This window comes from Sorex fumeus, unplaced genomic scaffold (genome assembly GCF_029834395.1).
Source record: "Sorex fumeus unplaced genomic scaffold, SorFum_2.1 ptg000131l, whole genome shotgun sequence".
NCBI lineage: Eukaryota > Metazoa > Chordata > Mammalia > Eulipotyphla > Soricidae > Sorex > Sorex fumeus.
This window is the reverse complement of record NW_026606188.1, coordinates 2,785,521-2,811,388: the sequence shown is the minus strand read 5'-3', so window position 1 is coordinate 2,811,388 and position 25,868 is coordinate 2,785,521.

Sequence of the window (25,868 nt, the reverse complement as noted above, 5' to 3'; positions counted from 1 at the left end):
GATTCACTTCTATCCTCAATGCATCATGGTCTGAAAAGATGGCTGATACTATTTCTATCTCCGTTATTCTTTTGAGGTATGTTTGGTGTCCTAGCACATGGTCTATTTTGGAAAATGTTCCGTGTGCACTGGAGAAGAATGTGTATTCTTTCTTTTTGGGGTGTAAAGCCCTGTATAGGTCTATAAGCCCTCTCTCTTCTATTTCTTCTTTCAAAGCCAATGATTCCTTGCTGGATTTTGTTCTTGTTGATCTGTCCAGAGGTGATAGGGAAATGTTGAAGTCTCCAAGTACTATTGTGTTGCTTGCAATGTCCTCCTTAAAATCTGTTAGCAGTGGTTTTAAATATTTAGCTTTTCCCTCATTAGGTGCATTTAAGAGTGTTATTTCTTCCTGTTCTACTTATCCCTTGATGAATAGAAAATGGCCTTCACTGTCCCTTATAGTCTTTTTCAAGGTGAAATTAATGTTGTTGGATACTAGTATGGTCACCCCAGCTGTTTTACAGGAGCTGTTTGCTTGCAGAATTGTTTTCAATCCTTTGTCTTTGAGTCTGTGTTTGTTATGAGTGTTGAGATGAGTTTCTTGTAGGCAGCAGAATGTTGGGTTCTGTCTCTGTATCCATTTTGCCACTCTGTGTCTCTTCAATAGTGAATTTAGGCTGTTGACATTGAGAGAGAGTACGGTTATGGGGTTTTGTGTCATGTTTCTGTGCGGGTGCGTTGTGGTTGTAGGGTTTGTCTTGTCTTATAGAATCCCCTTTAGTCCTTGTTTTAGGTTTGGTTTTGACTCTATGAAGTTCCTGAGCTGCTGTCTGTCTAGAAAATAGTGTAGCGTTCCATCTATTTTGAGTGAGAGCTTAGCCGGATAGAGTATTCTTGGTGAAGCATTCATTTCCGTGAGTTTTTTGACTATATCTCTCCACTGCCTTCGGGCTTGTAGGGTTTCCTCTGATAGGTCTGCTGTGAATCACAGGGGTGTTCCTTTGTATGTGATTTCCTTTTTTGCCCTTGCTGCTTGCAGTATTGTGTCTCTATAGGCAGCATCGATCATTCTAACTATAATATGTCTTGGAGTGTTTCTGTTGGGGTCTCTTTTAGCTGGCACCCTTCGGGCTTCTTGAATCTGAATGGCTGTATTGTGGAGCTCTGGGAATTTTTTGGCGATAATTTGTTTAAGCATGGTTTTTTCATTGGGATTGTTTCCCTGAGCTTCTGGTAGTCCAATGATTCTAATGTTTTTTCTTCTGGAATCGTCTCGTAGGACTCTGATTCGCTCTTGAGCTATTTTGAGGTATCTTGCCATTGTTTGTTGTTCTCTGTTGGTTTGGTGCAGCTGATCTTCCAAGTCACTGATTCTTTCCTCAGCTGTGATCATTCTATTTTTGCGGGCAGTGAGTGAGGATTTGACTTCATCTATGGAATGTGTGATGCGTGCCATTTCTGTGCGAACCTTTCCAATTTCGGCTCTCATTTCTTGCTGTATTTTGTCAATTGTGCATTCGGTTATTTCTTTCATGTCCTCTTTCAGTTCAGCGGATATGTGTGTGACTGTTTCATCTAGTTGATTGAACATCTTAATGACTTCATATCTGAATTCCTTGTCAGAGAGGTCCCTAAGGTAGCTAGCACCTACTGTGGCTTCTGGACTTATTTCTTCGTGGTCTCCCTGTGGCGGTGATTTGCTTTGTTTCTTCATGTTGTTGTGTATGTGTAGGGGTAATATTTCTTGATTTGAGTGAACTACCTGCGGCCGCGTCAGGGTTGTCTCCGGAAAATCAGGCCACGCCCACTTTTAAAGCCACACCCACCTCTAAAGTGGCCACACCCCCACGGATACCTGGTGTCTGTTCAGGAAGTAAAGACTGGGTGGGGGAAAAGAGACCGGCTCAGCTTGGGCGGCGGAAAGGGACAGGCAGACAGGCTCAGATCAACTTTTCCTCCCAGTGTCCAGGGGACGCCTCCAGACACATGCACGGTGGAATCCCAGTCGCATAATACTTTCTATGTAGTGCCACTTGTATGTAAATTTCATGACTTCATCTTTTCTCACAGCTACATAGTACTCCATTGTGTATATGTACCAAAGTTTCTTTAACCAGCTATCTGTTCTCGAGCACTCAGGTTTTTTCCAGATTCTGGCTTATTGTAAAGAGTGCAGCAATGAACAAACAAGTGCAGATGTGACTTTGACTATGCTTTTTTGCCTCTCTGGGATATATTCCCAGGAGTGGTATTGCTGGGTCAAATGGGAACACAATTTCTAGTTTTTTGAGAATGGTCCATACAGTTTTCCAAAGGGGCTGAATCAGTTGGCATTCCCACCAGCAGTGAAGGAGGGTCCCTTTCTCGCCACATCTGTGCCAACACCAGTTGCTATTGTTCTTTTGGGTTTAGACCAGTCTCTGTGGTGTGAGATGATATCTCATTGTGATTTTGATCTGCATCTCCCTTATGAGTAATGATGTAGAGCATTTTCTCATGTGCCTTTTAACCGTTCGGGTTTCTTCTTTGGGAAAGTTTCTGTTTGTTTCATCACCCCATTTTTGAAGGGGTTGGATGTTTTCTTCTTGTGGAGATCAACCAGTACTTTGTATATCCTTTATGTCAACCCCTTGTCAGATGTGTATTCAGCGAGTATCCTTTCCCATTCTGTAAACTGTCTTTGTATTTTGGTCACTGTTTCTTTTGAGGTGCAGAAGCTTCTTAGTTTAAGATAGTCCCATTTATCTATCTCTGTTTTCACTTGCTTGGCCAAGGCATGACATCTTTGAAGATACCATTAGCTTCAATGTCATGGAGGATTTTTCCGACATTGTCTTCAATGTACCTTATGGATTCCGTTTTGACGCTGAGGTCTTAAATCCATTTTGATCTTAAATTTGTGCATGGTGTTAGGAAGAGATCTGCACCTAGTATTTTGCTTGTAGCTGTCCAGTTTTACCAGCACAATTTGTTAAAGAGGCTTTCCTTGCTCCACTTCACATTTTTTGCTCCCTTGTCAAAGATTAGATGATCATATGTTTGCGGGGAGATGTCAGCATATTGAAACCTGTTCCATTGAACTGCTGCTCTGCCTTTGTTTCAGTACCATGCTGTTTTAATTATTACTGCTTTGTAGTATAGTTTGAAGTTAGGGAGATTGATACCTCCCTTTTCCTTTTTCCCAAGAATTGGTTCAGCTATTCGTTGGAACTTATTGTTCCATATAAATTTCAGGAGTGTTTGTTCCATTTCTTTGAAGAATGTCATGGGTACCGTAATAGGGATCACACTAAATTTGTACAGTTCTTTGGGAATTATTGCCATTTTGATGATACTATTTATCCAGATCCATGAACAGGGGATATTTTTCCATTTACACATATTTTTTTTTATTTCTTGAAGCAGCATTTTGTAGTTTTCTTTGTGCAGGTCCTTTATTACTTAGTTAAGCTGATTACTAGGTACTTGATTTTCTGGGGCACAATCATGAACGGTTTTATTTTCATGTCATTTTCATCTCTCTCACTATTTTGCATATAGGAAAGCCATTGACTTTTGGGTTGATTTTATAGCCTGCAACTTTACTATACAAGTTTATCGTTTCTAGGAGTTTCTTGGTAGAGGTTTTCGGGTTCTCTAATATAGTATCATATCATCTGCGAATAGTGAGTGCTTGATTTCTTCTTTTCCTACTTGAATGCCCTTAATTACTTTTTCTTGCCTAATCGCTATTGCAAGTACTACCAGTAGTATATTGAACAGTAATGGAGAGAGTGGTCATTCTTGTTTCTTGCCTTATCTTAAGGGCAAGGCTCTCAGTTTTTCCCCATTGAGGATGATGCTTGCTGTAGGCTTGATAAATGCCTCTAACTATATTGAGGAAAGTTCCCTTTATCCCCAATTTGGCGAGGATTTTCATCATAAATGTGTGCTGGATCTTGTCAAATGCTTTCTCTGCATCTATGGATTTGATCATATGTTTTTTTCTTTTCTTTTGTTGATATGATGGATTATATTGATTGATTTCTGAATGTTAAACCATGCATGCATCACTGGCATGAATCCTACTTTGTCATGGTGTATGATCTTTTTGATAAGTTGTTGAATTCTATCTGCCAGTATTTTGTTCAGAATCTTTGCATCCGTGTTCATTAGGAATATTGGCTTGCAGTTTTCTTCTTTTATGTTGTCTTTGTTTCCTTTTGGCACTAGAGAGATATGGGCTTCATAGAAACTGTTTGGGAGAGTTTATGTTTTTTCAATTTCCTGGGAAAGCTTGAGAAAAACTGGCAATAGGTCCTCTTTAAATGTTTGGGAAAATTTGCTGGTGAATCCATTTGGACCTGGGCTTTTGTTTGTTGAAGGCTCTTGATTACAATCTAGATTTCCTTGATGTTAGCAGGTCTATTCAGGTACTCTTGATCTTCTTGATTCAGCTTTGGGAGATTATAGGAATCCAGGAATTAATCCATTTCTTCTAGGTTCTCTTGTTTTGTGGCATACAGACTTTCAAAGTAGGCTGTGATGATCTTTTGAATTTCTTTGGTTTCTGTAGTGATATTCTCTTTTCTGATTCAGTTTATTAGGGTATACTCTCTCTCTCTTTGTGAGTGTTGCTAGTGGTTTATCTATTTTGTTTATTTTCTGATAGCACAGCGATAGAGCTTTTGCCTTGCACACAGCCAACATGGTCGACCCAAGTTCTATTCCTCTGCCCCTCTTGGAGAGCCCGGCAAGCTACCAAGAGTATCTCACCCGCACGGCAAATCCTGGCAAGCTCCCCATGATGTATTCGATATGCCAAACACAGTAACAAGAAGTCTCATGATGGAGACGTTACTGGGCCCGCTCAAGCAAATCAATGAACAACGGGAGGACCGTGATGGAACCGTGATTTATTTTCTTGAAGAAACAGCTCTTGGTTTCATTGATCTTTTGGATTGTTTCTTTGGTTTCCACGTCATTGATTTCTGCTCTAAGTTTTGTGATCTCTTTCCTTCTGCTTCTGTTGTTCCTTTTCTAAGATCTTGAGCTGTGAAATTGAGTTTTTTATGTGCATCCTTTGTTTTGTCCTAAGGCATGCTTGCAGAGCTATAAATTTTCCCCTTGATACAGCTTTAACTTCATCCCATAAGTTCTGGTAGCTCGTATCTTCATTCTGATTTGTTTCCAGGTACCTTTTGATTTCGTCTTTGACTTCCTTCCTGACCCACTCGTTGTTCAGCATTGAGATGTTTAATTTCCAGGTGTTTGATTTGGTTCTCCGTGTCTGTTTGTGATTCACTTCTATTGTCAGTGCATAGTGGTCTGAAAACATGATTACTACTATTTCTATCTTCCTGATTCTATTGAAGTATGTTTTGTGGCCTAGCATATGGTCTATTTTGGAAAATGTTCTGTGCGCACTGGAGAAGAATGTGTACTCTTCCTTTTGAGTTGTAAAGTCCTGTACAGGACTATAAGTCCTCTCTCTTCCATTTCTTCTTTCAAAGCCAATGTTTCCTTGCTGAGTTTTGTTCTTGTTTATCTATCCAGAGGTGATCGAGCAATGTTGAAGTTTCCAGCGACTATTTTTTTGCTAATAATGTCCTTCTTAAAATTTGTTAGCAGTTGTTTTAAGTATTTAGCCGTTCCCTCATTAGGTGTGATACATTTAAGAGTGTGCTTTATTCCTATTTTACATATTCCCTGATGAAGAGAAAATGGCCATCTCTGTCTTTTCTAATCTTTTTCAACCTGAAATTTATGTTGTCGGATACTAGCATAGCCACCCCAGCTTTTTTGTGGGAGCTGTTTTTCTTCCAGGATTGTTTTTCAACCTTTAACTTTGAGTCTGTGTTTGCTCTGATTGTTCAGATGAGTTTCTTCTAGACAGCAGAATGTTGGTTTGAATTTCTGGATCCATTTTGCCACTCTGTCTCTTTTTTGGTGCATTTAGACCTTTAACATTAAGAAAGTTTATTGACATGGGATTTTGTGCCATGTTTCTGTATGGGTTGCTTGTGTTTCTAAGTGTTTTTCTTCTTATATTACAGAAGCCCCTATAACCCTTCTTATAGATGTGGTTTTGAGTCTATGGAGTTCCTGAGCTATTGTTTATCTACAAATGGTGTATAGTTCCATCGAGTTTGAGTGAGAGTTTAACTGGATAAAGTATTCTTGGTGAGGCGTTCATTTCATTGAGTTTTTTTCACTATATATCACCATTGTCTTCGGGCTAGGAGGGTTACCTCTGATAGGTCTGCTGTGAATCTAAGGGGTGCTCCTTTGCATGTGGTTTCCTTCTGTGACCTCGCTGCTTGTAATATTGTGTCTCTGTCCACAGCATCCATCGTTCTGACTATGATATGCCTTGGAGTGTTTTTATTAGGGTCTCTTTTAGCTGGCACCCTTCTGGTTCCTTGTACCTGGATGTCTGCATTCTTTAATTCTTGGAACTTTAAGCAATGATTTCTTTGATTGTGGCTTTTGCATTGGGGTTGCCTCTCTTCCCTTATGGTACTCCAGTGATTCTAATGTTGTTCCTCTTAGTGTAATCCCCTACGTCTCTGATTCTCCTTAGAGTCATTTTGAGATCATTGCCAATGCTTGTTTTTCCCTATGGGATTTCTGTTGCTCATCTTCAAGCTCACTGATTCTGTCTTCAGCTGTACTCATCTTACTTCTAAGGGTACTTACTGAGTTTTTAATTTCGTCTACCGAATCCTTTATCTGTGATACTTCTTTATGTAGCTTTTTTGTTTCTAATCTCATTTCTTCCTGTATTTTCTCTGCTAACCGTTCTGTTGTTTCTTTCATTTTTTTCTTTTAGTTTTCTGGATATCTCCTCCATTGATTCTTTGAGTAGATTCTTGAACATCCTCTGCATTTCGTCTCAGAATTCTTTATCGGAAAGAGCATATTTGTAGGTCACTCCAGTTGAGTATTTGGGAATCTTTTCTTCATCTTCTCCTTGTAGTGGAGATTTTTGCTGTTTCTTCATGTTGTTTTGGTTGTCTAAAGGTACAACCCTGGAATTCACTAGCACTGTTCCCTCTTATTGTAGGAAAGGATTCTGGATAAGGCCAGTCGATGATGGACACCCTTCTCTCTTTCTAGGGTCTGAGCATCCTCTCAGGCATTTTTCTTTGGTTTATGATGGCCATCTAGTGAAGCATTGTAGGAGGTGATCTTTTAGTATTGGGTTTATACAGCTTCTATTGTGTAGTGGTCTTTTGTTAGAATTGAAGTAGGCCAGTGGATTGTTATTGTATTTTAGTGTAGGTGGGCAGAAATTTTTCCACAGATTTAGATGACAAAGGCTGGGGTGAGGGTCCAGATTGCTGGAGGTGGGAAATATAACTGCGGCCCTAGAGAAGGTCACACCCAGTTTGGAGGAGGCCACGCCCATACAGTGATGTCCAAGCCCCCAGCCAGTCCAGATGCTAGTCCACAGACCTGTTTCGGGTGGGGGGTGGCGCTTCCTTCTGAAGTGGCTGCAGATGCCCCTGGCCAAGGTCCTGGTGGTGGTGGCAGGGTTTCGGGGGCCCGAGTTGGGGTGCGGAGTGCACACCAAGTGGGTACCTGTTGGCGAGGGCTAGGGCCACATCTTATAGTACTCAGGGGATGCTCCCAGCTCGAGCTAAATGACCACTCCTGGAGGTACTCTGATGGACTCTGTGATGCTGGGGATTGGACCCAATACCCAGCATGCAGAATGTAGTTTCCATCCATTGAACTATTTCTCCAGCCCATCAGTGGCTTCTCTTACATGACACATATGAAAGAGATCATTGAGTATTTGTTCTCCTTTTGACTCACTTCACTTAGCATGGTAGCCTCCAGTTTATTGCAAGTTGCAGTGAACTGCAGAACTTCACCATTGCTTTATAACTGACTGAGTGGTATTCCAACTTCTTAACCCACTCATCTATTTGGGAACATTTGGGTTGTTTCTAGATCCGGGCTATTATAATAAACACAGGATTGTAATAGTGAAATAAACAAAGGATTGTGGTATCTTTTCAAATTAATATTTTTGTGTTCTTGGGATAGATGCTAAGAAATAGAATATCTGGGTCATACGAAGGATCAGTTGTAAATTTTGAGACATCTCTATACTGTTTTTCACAGAATAAATCAGATGGCATTCCCACCAAGAGTGAATGAAGGACAACTTTTCATCACATACTTGCCAGCACTGGCTCTTTCTAGTCTTCCTGATGTATGCCATTCCTACTGGACCGAAGAGAGATCTCATTGTTGTTTTGATATGCATATTCTTAATATGTGATGAAGGTTGTATATATATATATATATATATATATATATATATCATATATATATGCATTGTCCAGCTGTTTGACTGCTGTCTGCTTTAAGGAAGTGTCTGTTCATCATCTCTCCTTATTTTTTGATGGGGTTGTTGGGTCTCTTTATTTGTTTGTTAAGTTTTGTCAGTACTTTCTAAACATTTTGTATTTTGTCCCTTGTTTTATCTTTTGTATTCGATATGCCAAAACCAGTAACTACAACTGGTCTTATTCACCTGACCCTGAAGGCTTCACCGACATGGAAGCAATGAGAAGGATGAGAAAGGAGAGGCCGATAAAATCTCAAGGCTGAACTAGGCTGCCACAACAAAGGAAGACAAAAATGATCGTCTGTACTTTCAATGCACGTACACTAGCATCAGATGCATCCATCGAGGAACTGATGATACAAGCGCGAATGATCAAGTACGACGACATCATTGGTCTGACCGAGACAAGAAGGCACAAATCTCACCATGCCGTTTTTGACACTGGAGAAGAATTGTTCCTTGGAACATGTGATAAAAGAGGTGTCAGAGACGTTGGTGTCCTTGTCAACACAAACTTGGTCATGAGCATTGATTCATTTGAATGCCTAACAACCCAAATCGGACGTTTACATTTGAATAGATGTGGCTCACTGCCGGCAGTTTCTATCTTCGTTGTCTACACACCAATATCTCATTATGATGAAAGAGAAATTAAGAAGTTCTACATGGAGCTGGAGAAGTTCTATAAAGAAGACCACACCTTCTAGAAGATCATTGTGGGTGATTTTAATGCCAAGATAGGACCGAGAAAATCAGCTTAAGAACTTCACATTGGGACCCATGGCCTAGAAGGGAACAAACAGGGTGAGAGACTGAGTACATCATGTCGAACAAGACCATCCATGGTAACTCACAGTTTCAGAAGGCAGAATCTAAACGTTGGACATGGAAGTTTCCCGGTGGACGATTCCACAACGAAATAGACCACATCATATTCAATCGACGGTTTTGCCTGACCGATGTCGCTGTTGTCCCAAAATTCCGAAGGGGATTGGACCACTGTCTCGTTCGTGAAAAATTCTTTTTCACAGAGTGGGGAGAAAGGGCTGCAAAGTTTAAAAAGAGAACTCCCAGAATGACCACCAACTGGGAGCTTTATGGAACTATTGCTGCAACATGGGAAGATGCCATTGTAGACAACATTGACAAGGAATACGATCGACTGGTACAGCAGCTCCATGAATGTGCAAGGAACGCTAAGAGAGAGATAGCCACAAAAAAACGCCTGTCTTCGAAAACTCTTGAGCTTATTCGCCAGTGTGGTTTGGTGCATGCCTCAGGCAACCACAAGCTAACGTCTGAGCTCGCAAAGCAGTGCAGAGATGCGATCAAGGAAGACCTAAAATAGAGAAGAGAAGAAATGCTGGTAGAAGCAGCAGAAGCCGGGAAAAGTATTCGTAAAGCCTGCCTGTGCTTTGCCAACTACAAGACCAAGATGGCCACCCTCCGACGTCCTGATGGATCCATCACATCCGCCAGAATGGCAATGGAGAAGATTATCCATGACTTCTACTCAAATCTCTTCGATAGCGATGTCCAATTGCCAACATACCAAATCCCACAGGATGGATATGTCATTCCTAACGTTCTCCCTTCCGAAATCCATCACACCGTTTCGTCGGTAAAGAAACGAACAGCACCCGGGCCAGACAAGGTCAGACCTGAACACCTGAAGAACCTGCCGTCAGTACTCATCAATACACTGGTTCGGCTCTTCACACACTACCTCTCTGAATGTAAGGTTCCGTCCCAATGGAAAACAAGCAGGACCGTACTACTGTTCAAGAAGGGAGACATCCATGACACTGGCAACTATTGCCCAATCTGCCTATTGTCTGTCATCTACAAGTTGTTCACTTGAGTGATCCTAAATAGGATTGGCAGAACACTAGATGAAGGACAACCATGCGAGCAAGCCGGGTTCCGCAAAGGATTCAGCACCATCGACCATATCCTCATTCTAACCAAGCTCATTGAGGTTTCTAGGGAGTTCAAGATGCCGCTCTGTCTAACGTTCATTGATTTAAAGAAGGCCTTTGATTCTGTTGAGACAGAAGCTGTCATTGAAGCCCTAGCCAATCAGGGCATTCAAGCCCAATACATCAATATCCTCCGTGAGCTGTATTGCGGATTCACTACCAGGATCTCACCATTCTACAAAGAAGTAATCATTGATGTCAAGAGAGGGGTGCGGCAGGGTGATACCATTTCACCGAAACTCTTCAGTGCCACCCTCGAGAACATCATGCGATGACTGGAATGGGAAGGAATGAGAGTGAAGATAGATGGACGGCAACTACACCACCTCTGCTTTGCTGATGACATTGTTTTAATAACACCAAACATCAGCCAAGCGGCACAAATGCTGGCCAACTTTGTTCGTGAATGTGGAAATGTCAGACTACAGCTGAATCTTACGAAGACAATGTTTATGAGAATCAGCCTCGTTCCTGATGCCCCATTTGCTCTCAACGGAACGACCGTCTCCGAATGCAACAGCTATGTGTACCTTGGTCGAGAAATCAACATGACAAATGACCTGCACCCGAGCTGCGCAGGAGGAAGAGAGTGGCTTGGAATGCCTTCAAGAACGTCGAAGATATAGCTAAGAGGACAAACAACCTCCGACTCTGGGCACATCTCTTTGATTCCACTGTTCTCGCTGCATTAACATATGCCTCAGAGACCTGCACCCTACACAAATAGGACGAGAACGCTATTCATGTCTCCCAAAGAGGAATTGAAAGAGCTATGCTTGGAATATCACGTTTCACTCAAATGAGAGAAAGAATCCGGAGTTCCAACATCCGTTGAGGATCAAGAATCAGGGACATTGTCTCGTTTGCTAAGGTGTCAAAAATCAGATGGGCTGGTCACATAATGAGATTTAAAGACGACCGCTGGACTAGAGCTGTTACCCACTGGATTCCACGGGATGTCAAAAGACCGTGTGGCCACCCACCTACCAGATGGTCAGACTTCTTCATCAAGATCATGAAATATCGGTTTGATGCTCTTCATATTCCCAGAGTGAACAGATGCCATTGGGCTACACTAGCATGCGACAGGGACAAATGGAGATGTTACTTGCGCCCGCTCGAGCAAATCGACGACTAACGGGAAGTTAAGTGATTAAGTGATTTATCTTGGACTCCGTGTTTTCACTCAGGGCCCCCCAGAGTAGGGTGGTTGAGAGCCCTCCCCACCCCAAGGGACCTAGGTCCATCAGCTGGTCTCCACTACCCAACTGCTGCAATGCTCCAGGCTGCTTTCTGGGTACTCAGGCCAAGCCTCACCCATGAATAAAGTTCCATGGAACCCATGTTACTCTGAACTTTGTGACCTTGGACTCTGGATTCAACGTGACCTGGGAACAGAAATCCTCTGCCTGCTTTGCCCAGTCTCTGGTGTCCCAGGGATCACACCCTAAGCCACACCCTGCTGACACCAGATAATCTCCTCATCAGGCACCCTCCAGAACTCAAGGCTGCTCCTTACAGACAGGAGTAGAAAATGAGGCCCCTAGAGCCAAGCCACCACACTTCGCGCCAGGATATTTTCACATGGGGCTCCCCAGAGTGGGACGGGTGAGAGCCCTCCTCGTCCCAAGTGACCCAGCCCCAGCAGCCGACCTCCCTCACCCAACTGCCACCACAATTCATGATGCTTTCCAGACTGCACGGCTGGTTTATGGCCACACGACACATTATAGGACAATTTCTACCCATTTTTTATAATTGAGACACCATATTTGTTGGGGTTCAGAGAGTACACAACAAATTATAGAGAGAAATATATAAATATATACCTCTTGGAGAGTCTGGCAAGCTACTAAGAATATCCCGCCTGCATGGGCAGAACCTGGCAAGCTCCCCATGGCGTATTCAATATGCCAAAACCAGTAATGACAACAGGTCTCATTCCCATGACCCTGTAAGAGCCTCCAATCATAAAGAAAAGACGAGTAAGAAGAGGCTGCTAAAATCTCAGAGCTGGTAGGAATAGACACGTTACTGGCACCTGCTTGACTAAATCTACAAACAACGGGATGACAGTGACAGATGATAGTGAAAGTTTTCCCCTACTCTGTAGGTATTCTTTATTCTACTAATTTATCTCCCAGTGTAGAAACATTTAATTATCTGTGGTCTCACTATTATTATATTTTGCTTCTGTTTTCTTAGCCTATGTTATCAAGTTATTGAAGCTACCTCTGAAATCAGTATCATAAAGAGTTCAGGCTATGTTTTCCTTGCTGTATATGATGGATTTGTGGTCTATTTTAGAAATGTACTTCAAGAACTAAGATATATCTTACTGAAGTTCTTGGTCTTGATACCATCAAGATCAAAAAATCCCCACCCCCCCTAAAAAATAGCAACCAAAAACTGTGTCATCCTGAAATCCAATTCAAAATCAAGGGCCTTTAGGAAATGGGCAAAATTTTCAATTAAGTTTGGATATGTCTCCTTGTATTCTGTGATTTATATACAAGGGTATCTTGTTTGCTGTTATACCCATCTGATATAGTACTGTTGAGAAGGAATAGACTAATTTAATTGTTAAGACTTTAATTTTTAAAACTTTTAAAATTTTTAAAACTTGCTGTAAAAATTGGAATAATGATAAACATCTGTGAGTTATTCTTCCCTATTAATCTAGATGTCTTTCAATAGGAGTAGTATGCTAATATGTTCCTTCTTCTGATATCCTTGTCCCTAGCTATCTGAACGGATCTCTCTTGGTCATTGTCTATGTGATTTTGGCTTTGCTTCTGGGATTATTTGTTTTGTTTTTGAATTTTATTTTATTTATTTTTATTTATTTTTAAATTTCATATATTTTTTTAATTAGTGAAACACCATGAGGTACAGTTGTAGACTTACAAATTTTCATGCTTGGGTTTAAGTTATACAATGATCAAGTACCCATCCCTCCAACAGTGCCCATTCTCCACCAGCAATAATCCCAGTAGCCCTCCCACCTCCCCACCCCATCCTCACCCACCCCGCCCTACCTGTGGCAGGGCATTCCCTTTTGCTCTTTCTTTCCATTAGGATGTTATGGTTTGCAATAGAGGTATTGAGTGGCAATCATGTTTGGTCTATAGTCTACTTTCAGAACGCATTTCACATCCCAAGAAAATCCTCCAAACACCCTTTACTTGGTGTTCCCTTCTCAATCTGAGCTGCCTTTCCCCCCAGCATGTGCTGCCAGCTTCCAAGTTGTGGAGCAGACCTCCTGGTACTTATCTCAACTATTCTTGGATGTTCATCTCCATTCTGTTACTTTATTCTCCCCAGATGAGTGCAGTGTATCTATGTTTGTTCCTCTATTTCTGACACTTAACATGATACTTTCCATGTAACTGGTGTGCAAATTTCATGAATTCATCTTTTCTAACAGCTGCATAGTATTCCATTGTGTAGATATACCAAAGTTTCTTTAGCCAGTCATCTGTTCTTGGACACTAGGGTTTTTTTATTCTAGATTTTGGCTATTGTGAACAGTGCAGCAATGAACATAGAAGTACAGATGTCATTTCAACTATATTTTTTTGCCTCTCCGGGATATATTCCCAAGAGTAGTGTTGCTGGGTCAAATGAGAGCTCAATTTCTAATTTTTTGAGAATCGTCCACACGGTTATCCAAAAGGGCTGAACCACTCGGCATTCGACTAACGGTGAAGGAGGGTCCCTTTCTAGGCACATCCATGCCAACACCTGTTGCTTTTGTTATTTTGGATGTGGGCCAGTCTTTGTGGTATAAGATGATTTCTCATCATTATTTAGATCTGTCTGATGATGAATGATGTAGAGCATTTTCTCATGTGCCTTTCAGACGTACGGATTTCTTCTTTGAGAAAGTTTCTGTTCATTTTATCATCCCGTTTTTGAGGGGGTTGGATGTTTTATTCTTGTGGAGTTCAACCAGTTCTTTGTATATCCTTGATATCAATCCCTAATTGGATGGGTATTGGTTGAATATCCTTTCCCATAATTTAGACTGTCTTTGTATTTTGCTCACTGTTTCTTTGGAGGTGCAGAAGCTTCTTAGTTTAAGATAGCCCCATTTGTCTATCTCTGTTTTCACTTGCTTAGTAAGTGGTGTGAAATCTTTGAAGATACCATTAGCTTCAAAGTCGTGGTGGGTTTTGCCAACCTTATCTTCAATGTACCTTATGGATTCTGGTCTGATGTTAAGGTCTTTAATCCATCTTAATCTTACTTTTGTGCATGGTGTTAAGCAGAAATCTTAGTCTGTTTTATTTGCATGTAGCTGTCCAGTTTTGCCAGCACAATTTGTTAAAGAGGCTTTCCTTGTACCACTTCACATTTCTTGATCCCTTATCAAAGATTAGATGAGCATGTGTTTTGGGGGGATATGTCAATTTATTCAACCTTGTTCCATTGGTCTGCAACTCTGCTTTTGTTCCAGTATCATGCTGTTTTAATTGTTACTGCTTTGCAGTAGAGTTTGAAGTTAGGGAGGTTGATTCCTGCCATTTTCATTTTCCCAAAAATTGCTTTAGCTCTTCGTGGGAGCTTAATGTTCCATATGAATTTCAGGAGTGTTTGCTCCATTTCTTTGAAGAATGTCATGGGTATCCTTATAGGGATCGCATTGTATTTGTACAATGCTTTGGTAAGTATTTCCATTTTGATAATGTTAATTCTCCTGATCCATGAGCAGGGGATATCTTTCCATTTCCTCATGTCCTCTTTTATTTCCTGAAGTAGCGTTTTGTAATTTTCGTTGTACAGGTCCTTTACTTACTTAGTTAAGCTGATTCCTAGGTACTTGATTTTCTGGGTACAAATTTGAATGGGATTTTTTTTCATGGCATTTTCTTCTCTCTAACTGTTTGCATATAGGAAAGTCATGGACTTTTGGGTTTTGATTTTATAGCCTGCAACTTTACTATACAAGTCAAATGTTTCTAGGAGTTTCTTGGTGAGGTTTTCGGGTTTTCTAAGTATAGTATCATATCATCTGCGAATAGTGATAGCTTGATTTCTTTCCTACCTGCATACCCTTAATATCTGTTTCTTTTCTAAATGCTATTGCAAGGTCTTACAGTACTATATTGAACAGAAGTGGAGAGAGTGGGCATCCTTGTCTCGTCCTAATCTTAGAGGGAAGGTTCTCAATTTTTCCCCATTGAGGTTGATGTTTGCTATAGACTTGTGGTAAATGGCTTTGTCTATATTGAGGAAAGTTTTTCTGTACCCATTTGGCGAAGATTTTCATCATAAATGGACGCCGGATCTTATCAAAAGCTTTTTCTGCATCTATTGATATTATCATATGGTTTGTATCTTTTCTTTTGTTGATATGATGGATTATGTTTATTGATTTTCGAATGTTAAACCTTGCTTACATCCCGGGAATGAATCCCACTTGGTCATGGTGTATGATCTTTTTGATGAGTTGTTGAATCCTATTTGCTAGTATTTTGTTTAGAATCTTCGCATCCGTGTTCATCAGGATATTGGCGTGCAGTTTTCTTTTCTTGTAGTGTCTTTGTTTCCTTTTGGTATCTGAGACATATGAGCCTCATAGAAACTGTTTGGGAGTGTTTCTGTTTCTTCAATTTCCTGGAAAAGCTTGAGAAAACTGGCAATATGTCCACTTTAAATGTTTGGGAAAATTCGCATGTAAATCTATTTGGACCTGAGCTCTTGTTTTTGGGAAGACTTTTGATTACAGCTTCTATTTTCGTGATATTTATAGGACTATTCATATAATCTAGGTCTTCTTGATTCAGTATTGGGAGATTATAGGAATCCAGGAATTTATCCATTTCTCTAGGTTCTCTTGTTTTGTGGCATACAGACTTTCAAAGTAGGTTGTGATGATCTTTTGAATTTCTTTGGTTTCTGTAGTGATATTCCCCTTTTCATTTATGATTCGGTTTTTTCGGGTTCTCTCTCTCTTTCTTTGTGAGTCTTGCTATTGTTTTATCAATCTTGTTTATTTTTCTTGAAGAAACAGCTCTTGATTTCATTGAGTTTACATCTTGTTTTTTTGGATTTCCCTGTTGTTGATTTCTGTTCTAAGTTTTATGATCTCTTTTCTTCTGCCTGGTTTGGGCTCCTTTTGTTGGTCCTTTTCTAAGATCTTGAGCTGAGAAGTCAAGTTGTTTATGTAGGACCTTTCTTCCTTCCTAAGAAATGCTTGCAGAGCTATAAATTTTCCCCTAACACGGTCTTAGCTTTGTCCCACCGTCGCTGTTAGCTCGTGTCTTCATTCTCATTTCTTTCCAGGTATCTTTTGATTTCTTCCTTGATTTCTTTACTAGTTGTTCAACATTAAGTTGTATAATTTCCAGATGTTTTATTTGATTTTCTGAGTCTGTACGTAATTAATTTCTATCTTCAGTGCATCATGGTCTGAAAAGATATTTGATATAGTGTCTGTCTTCTTGATTCTGTTGGTGTATGGTATGTGGCTCAGCACATGTTCTATTCTGGAAAATGTTCCATGTGCATACAAAAGAATGCATATTCTTTTTTTGGGGGGTATAAACTCTGTATAGATTTATTAGGCCTCTCCCTTCTATTTCTTCTTTCAGAGACATTACTTTCTGGCTGAGTTTTAATCTGCTTGATCTATCCAGAGGTGATAAGGCGGAGTTGAAGTCTCCAACTACTATTGTGTTGCTCACAGTGTCCTTCTTCAGGTTTGTTAGCAGATGTTGTAGGTATTTGGCTGGTCCCTTAGTGGGTGTGTATACGTTTAGGAGTGTGATTTCCTCCTGCTGTACATATCTCTTGATTAATAAAAATGGCCTTCACTGTCCCTTCTAATCTTTTTCAACCTGAAATCTATGTTGTCCGATACTATTAAGTTCACCCCAGCTTTTTTTGAGGGGGTTGTTTGCTTGCAGATTGTTTTCCATGCTTTGACTTTGAGTCTGTGTTTGTTCGGACTGTTCAGATATGTTTCTTGTAGAAGAACGTTGGGTTCAGTCTCTGAATCCTTTTTGCCACTCTGTGTCTCTTAATTGTGCATATAGACCATTGACGTTGAGAGAGATTGTTATGAGGTTTTGTGTCATCTTTCTATAAGGGTTTGTTATGCTTGTAGGGGGTTGCTTTGTCTTACATAGTGCATTTAGCCCTTCTTTTAGCTTTGGTTTTGAGTCTACGATGTTCCTGAGCTGTTGTTTAGTGTACACAAAATAGTGTACCCTTCCTTGGAGTCTGAGTAAGAGTTTAGCCAGATAAAGTATTCTTGGTGAAGCGTTCATTTTAGTGAGGTTTTTTTTTTTTTTGGCTTTTTGGGTCACACCTAGTGATGCACAGGGGTTACTCCTGGCTCTGCACTCAGGAATTACTCCTTGCGGTGCTCAGGGGACCATATGGGATGCTGGGAAGCAAACCTGGGTTGGCCGCATGCAAGGCAAATGCCCTCCCCGCTGTGCTATCACTCCAGCTCTTCAGTGAGTTTTTTCACTATATCCCACCAGTGCCTTTGGGCTTGGAAGGTTTCTTCTGGTAGGTTTGCTGTGAATCTAAGGGATGCTCCTTTATATGTGATTTTCTTCTCTGACCCTGTTGCTTGCAGTATTGTGTCTCTATCCATGGCATCCATTATTCTGACTATGATATGTCTTGGAGTTTTTTTTTTAGGGTCTTTTTTAGCAGGCACCCTTTGGGCTCCTTGAATCTGCATACCTGTATTCTCCAGTTCTGGGAACTTTTCAGCAATGATTTATTTAACTGTGAGTTTTTCATTGGGATTGCTTACCTGACCTACTGTACTACAGTGATTCTAATGTTCCTCTTGAAATCATCCCCTAGGACTCTGATTTGCCCTAGAGCTATTTTGAAGTCTCTTCCCATTGTTCTTGCCCAGAAGCTTCCTGCAGATCAAGCTCACTGATTCTGTCTTTGACTATAGCCATTCTTCTGTTGGGGGCACATACTGCACACATTGAGTTTTTAATTTCATGTACCGAATCCTTTATTTGTGACACTTCTGTGTATAACTTTTCAGTTAATGCTCTCATTTCTTCATGTATTTTCTCAGTTGTCTGATTCATTGTTTCTCCTTTAATCCTATCAACGGCCAAGATCCAGAGACTATAAAACCCAGCTTCCGGAAGAGAACAGGGCAGAGTCTCTTGCCCCTGCACCTGGCTGTCCTCGCTAGGGCCCCTTGAAGGGGGGAGGGTTGCGTTTTCCTCCCCGCCCTGATCAGACCTCCAGAAGCCGAAGACCTCCAGAACCAGCTACAACCATCTGAGACCTCTTTCCACAGGCAGAGAAACAAAGGCATGTGGGTCCTGGGGCTGAGATTTCCAAGCCTGCTCGGATCAGAGATGAGCATCCTCCACTCAGATCCTCCACCTTCCAGTAGGCAGGGGTCACACCCACCAACTGGCCCTCTTGCGCCGTGTAATCCTATCAATGGCCAAGACCCAGAGACTATAAAACCCAGCTCCCAGAAATGGACATCTTATTATCTTATTCTTACTTTGGACAAACTGGCAGACTACCAAATGTAACCTGCCCACACGGCAGAGTCTGGCAAACTCCCCGTGGCGTACCCCATATGCCAAATACCAGTAACAATGATGGATCTCATTCTCCTAACCCTGAAAGAGCCTTGAATATGGCACTTTTTAAAAATCTCAGGGCTAGGACGAAGGAGACGTTACTGGGGCCTGCTCGAGGCAATTGATGAACAACAGGATGGTTGTGATCGTCATTGATCTCCTTTAATTTACTGGATATCTATTCCACTGTTTCTTTATTTTTTTGTTTTTGCTTTTTTGGGTCACACCTGGCGATGCACAGGGGTTACTCCTGGCTCTGTACTCAGGAATTACCCCTGGCAGTGCTCAGGGGACCATATGGGATGCTGGGAATCGAACCCTGGTTGGCGTGTGCAAGGAAAATGCCCTACCCGCTCTGCTATTGCTCCATCCCACCACCGTTTTTTTTTAATTCATTGAACATCTTCAGTATTTCATCTCTGAATTCTTTATCAGAGCGCTCACATTTGTGAGTAATGTCTATGGAGACTCTTTATTCTACATTGTCCTCTCCTCGTGGTGGGGATTTGGGCTATTTATTCATGTTGTTGTGGTGGTATGGAGACTGCACCATGAGATCAAATTGATGAGTATGGGTAAAATAGCTGAGGCCTTGTGAGCCTCTGCCTGCCCCCAAATAGGCCACACTCACTTCTGCAGAGTCCACACTCTCTGCAGCATTGTAGCTGGGGAGTTTTTATTGGGAAGGCTCGCATACACCTGGGCAGGAAACAAAACAGTGGGTGCTGGGGATCTCTGCTGCCCAGTAAGGTGGCAGTCAGGAGGTAGATTGGGGGTCCTAGGGAGGTGGCTGGGATTCTTGAGTCCAAGAAAGTGGCTGGGACATGAAAAGGGCGGGTTGGGAAGGGTCACACACACCTGGGCCAAGAACAAAACGGCTACAGTGCTGAGAATAAGGGCTGGGATGGTCCCTGGGATTTTTAAAAAAATTTGTCCAACAGACATGACTTTGTTGAGGACTTCAGAACTTTGCACAATTTTTACTGTTCCTACTATTTTTTGGTGGGACTTGGGAATTATAATTTGAAGACAGACCATTTATAGAAGTATATTTTCCACAGATATTTTCAACAAAATTTCTCATACCATTTGTTATTCTTATGTGCCCCTTTTCTTTCCCAGCAAAAAGCAGAATTATTTTCTCATAGGGAACCTCAAACATTTTTAAATTTCCCAACCAATGCATTATGGAAGAATGGTACCATATAACTTCCAAAGATCAGCCTAAAAGATGATGGTCTACCTGATTCTTTGGGATGCTTACTTTCATAAGGAAAATGTTTTTTCTTAGCTGAAATCATAGCCAAAGTCACTATCAACACTGCATAAGTGGGTAAAGAAGCTGGTAAATTGTTCACCATATCACTATCTGATCACTTCATCAGAGACCTTAAATAAAAGTCACTTAATTGAACAAGATTATCTCCCAGAACTGTGAGGATAGCTGTGGTTTCACACCTTTAAGTTAGGTATAGTTTGCTATGAAGCAAAGTGTAATTGATATAATCAGTTTTTGCAGACTGTGTATATGAAGTTTTTGTTCAGTAGCACAGCGGATAGGAAGTTTGCCTTGCATGCCGCCAACACTGGTTCAATTCCTTCATCCCTCTTGGAGAGCCCAGCAAGCTACTGAGAGAGAGTATCCCGCCTGCATGGCAGAGCGTCACAAGCTTCCCATGGCGTATTTGATATGCCAAATCAGTAACAACAAGTCTCACAATGGAGATGTTACTGGTACCTGCTTGAGCAAAGCCATGAACAACAGGAGGGCAGTGCTACAGTGCTACAGTGCTATAGTTCTGTAAAACAAGACAAAATTGCTCTCAATTCATTCACTCTGGTCAGTTCCAAGTATAAATAACTACAATCTAAGTATTTGATTTTACATATTATAAAGTTAGGTATCTTTGTATTTATTATTATTTAAATCTTCCCCCTCCTTTCTCATGTTAATGGTAATTGTTTTGGGAATTGCCTGAAATAATGGTTTTGGAGGTGAAGGAAACACCCTTAATTCCATTGTTTCTAGTAAGCTCATAGTCTTTGATGGTGAGTATAAAAGTAATCTGATTCAACATTCCTTACTTTTTTTTAAAAATTTTATTGAATCACCATGATATAGTTAAAAGCTTTTATGTTTGAGTTACAATCACACAATGATCAAACACCCATCCCTCCACCAGTGCACATTCCCCACCACCAATATTCCTGGTATAAACCCCTTTCTCTCCCTTCCCCTCCCTCCATGGAAAACATGATTCCTCATAATCTCTCTCTACTTTTGGGCATTGTGGTTTGCAATACAGACCCTGAGAGGTTATGATGTTTTGTCCTTTACTTTCTGCACACATCTCCCTTCCTCACTGATTTCTCCAGCCATCTTTGTCTTAGTGCTCCCTTTTCTATTCCAGCTGCCTTCTTCCCTTGGCTCATGAGGTGGGCTTCCAGCTATAGAACAATTTATCTGTCCCATGTATCTACTGTCCTTAGGTGTCAACCTCATGTTATGTTGTGTTGTATTCCACAAAATAGTGCATTCCTTCTATGTCTGTCCCTCTCTGATTCATTTCACTTAGCATGACACTCTCCATGTCTATCCACTTATAAGCAAAGTTCATGAGTTCATCTCTCCTAAAAGTTGCATAGTATTCCATTGTGTAGATGTACCAAAGTTTCTTTAACCAGGCATCTGTTCTAGGGCAGTTGGGTTGTTTCCAGATTTTGGCTAATGTGAACAGTGCTGCAATGAACATATAGGTACAGATGTCATTTCTACTGTGCTTTTTTGCATCCTTGGGATATATTCCCAGAAGTGGTACCACTGTATTGCGGGGTCATATGGAAGCTGAATTTCTAGTTTTTGAAGAACTGTCCATATTGTTTTCCAGAAAGGCTGCACTAGTGGGCAACAGTGAAAGAGTGTTCCTTTTTCCCCACATCCACACCAACACTGGTTGCTTTTGTTCTTTTGAATGTGTGCCAGTCTCTGTGGTGTGAGATACCTCATTGTTTTGATTTGCGACTCCCTGATGGCTACGGATGTGGAGCAATTTTTTTACGTGCCCTTTGGCTATTTGTATTTCTATTTTGAGGAAATTTTTGTTCATTTTTTTCTCCCCATTTTTTGATGGGGTTGGAGGTTTTTTTCATGTACAATTCTACTAGTGTCTTGTATATCCTGGACATTAATCCCGTATTAGATGGATATTGGGTATATATTCCTTCCCATTCTCTGGGCTGTTTCTGTATTTTGGTCACTTTAACTTTCAAAGTGAAGAAGCTTCTTAGTTTGATGTAGTCCCAGTTGTTTATGTTTGCTTCCACTTGCATGGTCAGTGCTGTTTCATCCTTAAAGATGTTTTAAATAGACGTTAAAAAAAATCCTGTTCACAATAGTACCTCAGAAAATCAAGTACCCCGGAATCAGCTTAACCAAAGAGGTGAAGGACCTATACAAGGAAATTATGAAATACCACTTCAAGAAATAAAAGAGAACACTAGGAAATGGAGACACGTCCCCTGCTCATGGGTAGGGAGGATTAACATTATCAAAATGGCAATAATGCCCAAAGCACTATACAAATTCAATGTGATCCTTATCAGGATACCCATGACACTTTTCAAAGAAATAGACAAAACATTCCTTAAGTTCATGGAACAACAACCCCCCACAAATAGTTAAAACAATTCTTGGGAAAAGAAGATGGGTGGCATCACCCTCCCCAAGTTCAAACTGTACTACAAAGCAGTACTAATTAAGACAGCATGGTACTGTTCTAGAAACAGATCTGCAGATCGATGGAACAGAGTTGAATAACCTTTCACAGATCCACAAGTATATGAGCACTTAATCTTTGACAAAGGAACAAGAAGTAGAATAAGGAAAGCCTCTTCAAAAAGTTGTGCTGGGAAAACTGGATAGCTACCTGCAAAAAAAAAAAATGCACTATTACCTTTGTCTAATGCCAGGCACAAAAGTAAGATCAAAGTGGATTAAAAACCTCAATGTCAGATATGAATTCATAAGGTACATAGAGGAAAATATAGGCAGAACTCTCCACGACATTGAAGCTAAAAACATTCTTTACTTCTTTGTCACCCTAACACCAAACTCCACCTTGCTGCTTCAAAATGAGCTACTGAAGCTATAAATATTGTAAAGTGAGTAGTGTTCTGAGTTGCTGGACTCCCAGTAAACCTATATTTTAGGCTATAGGCAGAGGGAAACTCCCTTGGCAAAGCTAAAAGCTCTTCCACCTCTGACAACAGACTGGCTAGATTTTTGCTAAAAGTGGAAGAAGTCAATTGCCAGAATTCAGGGCTTTTTTCCTTTTCTTTTTTGACTTTGGGTCACACCTGCCGATGCACAGGGGTTACTCCTGGCTCTGCACTCAGGAATTACTCCTGGCAGTGCCTGGGGAACCATATGGGATGCTAGGAATACATACTGGGTTGGCAGTATGTAAGGCAAATGCCCTACCCACTGTGCTATCAGTCCAGCCCCTAGATCACACTCTTTTAAAACCCAAGATGCCCTGAAATCTTAAGATCCATAAAAGTAGCTTGACAGTTTTTCCCAACTTGTCAATAATCATAAAAATTACTTAGCATGTAACAAGTTCTGAAGATGAAAAAAAAGTTTTCAAACTAGCATAACAAATGCCTAAGCAGTATTATCAGAAGAAAAATCATGTCATCATGCCAGATTATAGAACATATGATTTTACAAGCAATCAAAGATCACAGAGACAAGAAAACAGAAAATTAGAACTATCTGGTGAATCATTCAGTTAATAAAAATCATGTCAGTTTTGGGTGGGGAGCAGAGAAGTGACTCAGTTAATGACTAAGTGGCTTGTGTGAAGAAGGCCCCAATACCAAAAGACCCTCATCCATGCAGGTAGTGAGCCTTATATGCTCTTGATGTCACTGGGCCCCACAGGTGGCTCATATGAAGTGGGGAGGAGAAAGATGGTTATTTTCTCCAAATCTGCCTCTGCCACCTGGGACCCAGGGCTGCTGGTTTGTTGTCTCACCTCACAGAAAGGAGTTTCAGGAGGAGATGAACAGTGAAATTATACAGTTTTTATTTGAAGGCATTGGAGGGAAGCGAGCAGAGAAAGTGGGAGAGAGTGGAGAGTAACACATTCAAGAGAGAACCTAGGCGTCTTCAAGGGCAGAAAGACCCCCTACACACACCCCAGCATTAGACCAGAAAGCATGGAAGTACACATCTCAAGGGGGTAGATGCGGGCAACACATGTGCTCCGTCACTCATGCACTTCGTTTGTCCAAGGTGGCCTTTATAGGGTTTCTCCAACCTACCCTTATGTGTGGCTTCTACCTAAGTCAAAGTCTCTTGCTAAGGAGGTTACCAGGGGGATTGGGAGTAGTGATGGTTTTCTTTGAAATTCCTTTCCTGGTCTTTTGTTTCTGCAGGAGCTTTTCTGGGTCTGTTGCTGCAGATGGGTGAGGGTCTTCTTGATCCTTAGTTCTGTTTTTTCCTGTTTTCTTCTGAGGGTCTTATCAGGCTCTCACAGCAGTTTCGGAGCTATTTCTTCCCAGGAAATTTTGCCATTGCCTTGGGAAGGGGCCTTCCCTATCCTGCCCACATCACTCTGACATTCTTAACCAGTGACCTCATGGTCCCAGATAACTTCTTGAGCTTTTGTTGTCCTGCTCACTTTCTAGCCAATTGTTAGGAAAAGAGGGGGCAAAGAAGAGCACACCTCTTCCTCTAAGGGATTACCAAAGGCTGCACACATTTGTCCCCCATTTTCCAAGAGTTATTTACTTACAACTCTTGGGGTGCCAAGATGTGCAGTGTCCTTTGTGGATGGTCAAATAATGGCCAAGTAGCCTTTGTTACATCTGCTTTAAAACCACTTAATCCTGATTTATATTTTCTTTCAATAGTTTTCTCGTCAACTTAATCTTTTAAATGAACTATGCTGTTTGAGGAAACTCTTAGCAGTGCATAATAAAAAAGGAGACCTTTGGGATGATAAAGCCGAGAGAATGGGACAGGGCATGTGTGCTTGGGATCTGGACACCCAAGCCAGGCCCACCCATCCCTGCAAATTGACCCTCATTAACCAACCTCACAGGAAGCCTGTCCTCCCAGAAGGACTTGTTATTTGAGTTTGGGGAAGGAAATTAGAAGTTTATAGTAAGATTTATATTTGATAAAAACCCCAGTGACTTCTTCTTTTTAAAATTTCAGTATGATAATCTGGCTAAGGGATTTTTTTCTTCTCCCAGTTTGTCAGTTTGTCAATCTTATAATAGGAAATTAAGCTCTATTTGGACAAATGAAAATTGCTTTTTGTTTATTTACAGTAAGTTGATAGTGGCTTGTCTTTCTATGAAGAAGATAGACCGAAGTGTTAAAGATGATAAAACTTGCCAAATACATTATTAAAGTGGCCCTTGCAAATTTAATAATAAAGTTAGCTGTGGTGATGTAATGATTCAGAAAGTCAGTTTTGATTGCAGTAGAATGGATGATGGTCCACAGAATATTCAAACCAGATCTTTGGGATCTGTGAATCTGTTCTATGGCCAAAGAGACTCTGTAGTGGAATGATGCTAGAGGTTCTGAGCTGGGGATAATATTGTATCTGTAAAGATTAAATGCAGTCATAAATATCCTTATAATAGGAATACAAGTATATGTGAAAGAAGAGGAATAAGACAGCTTGAGAAGAAACTACAGGTGGAAAATATTGATCTGGATTCAGAGAGAAGCCCAGGGTCTTGGAAGGGGAGTGTGGGAGGGGAGGGAGGAGAGGCAATGCAAGGGCCTCTTGCCTAAGGTCAACAACACCTTTTTTTTTTTAATCTCAGGGAAAGTAATAGCAGAATCTGATCTCAAAATGGTTGTTTATATTTCCTGTCATTGCAAAACCACTGCAAATTTGTGGTATCTTGTTACAGCCACAAGAAACAAGTTCATAGCTTTTCATAGGGCTTATAGTCTAG